Below are 1,396 nucleotides of genomic sequence, written 5' to 3'. Positions count from 1 at the left end.
CAGGACATTTTGTATCTGTTGTTCTCTGATAGCYACTTTTAGMTTTTAGTTAATTTTTTGCTATGTAACTTTTATCAGTGTGCATTGTTGTGATTCGTTTCCCATCCAAGTCATCTCCACTTTGGAGATTATGCATACTTTGTCCTAGAGCTGCCATTGTAATTTATATATGTAAAGCTCCTGTGCCAAATGATGGCTATGCCTTTTGGTGCCTGTACAGCTTATAGTTTTTGAAATATTAATGTTTAAAATCATACAATGCCAGTCAATGGAGCCTTGTATTGGTCCAACACTGCCCCTTGCTGTATATACTCAGTACTGAACCATAGCTTAATAATATTTAAACTCAGTAGTTCAGTGATTACAATAATAATATATTGTATTTTGATGTTTTACTAAAATCTTGTCCTAACATTACTCTATTGTTATTATGTTATTATGTTATTATGCAGTTCTGTGTCAACAACTGCATTGGCAATGTGGCCTCTTTCTGCACACATACAAACCAACCCTTGGCAGTACCATCTGCCACAGCTCCAATGGTCTCATAATTAACTCTATGGACTTTCATGTGGGAGATCAGGGTTCAAAACCCAGCTACAGCAACTTTAACAAAAAATCWCTACAAACTTCATTTTGTTACACAATTACCATAATTACAAACACCTGCTGACTTGACAGGCACAAGCTGGCATAAAAACACATTTGAACTTGGTCACAGTTCATTCTACAAGTGCAATGCTGCAGGCAAAGCCATGCTACATGGCAATGCACACTTGTTTTTACATCGTAAAAACCCATGTCTAGTTTTATTTACTTTTAGTGTTGTTAACTTTAAGCTATAGGCTTGTGTTTCACTTGTAGTTTTTCTTCTTGCTATACTTCCATCAAACCTATTAAAACTTTCAGCCAGTGTTTGTTTTATTTTAGTTCGTAGCAAAGCCATTCAGCACTGGGYATTTTTAAAACTATGCAGTTTCTCCTGTAAATAAAGAGAACTAAATAAATAGAGGCAGTTTTAACGCAAGTTATCGATGCGCAGGACTGCCTCTCACCTGAAACAATCCCTCTAAGTGACTTTAGTGTTTCTTTACATAATTTTTAACATTGTTTATGGTTAGTGGTTTTTAAAGGAGGTTCTTGGCCAAAAGATAATTTTTGGGGTTTAACATGAAAAAGTTTGGAAGCCCTGCTCTACAGCCCACAGCACTAACACAGTGAGATCGGTCACATTAATGAAACTTAGGTTTGCTTATGATAAACTTGATAAAATCCTTTCCTTGCTTGCAGTGCTAATAGATAATAATTTATTCAATCTGGTTATTTTCTTTCATCAAAATTCCAAATTAAAATTATTATAAATAGTTGAAAGTTGTCTACAGTCACTGTGCTTATA

This window comes from Austrofundulus limnaeus, unplaced genomic scaffold, assembly GCF_001266775.1.
Source record: "Austrofundulus limnaeus strain Quisiro unplaced genomic scaffold, Austrofundulus_limnaeus-1.0 Scaffold379, whole genome shotgun sequence".
NCBI classification, from domain to species: Eukaryota; Metazoa; Chordata; class Actinopteri; order Cyprinodontiformes; family Rivulidae; genus Austrofundulus; species Austrofundulus limnaeus.
This window is presented reverse-complemented; position numbering follows the sequence as displayed.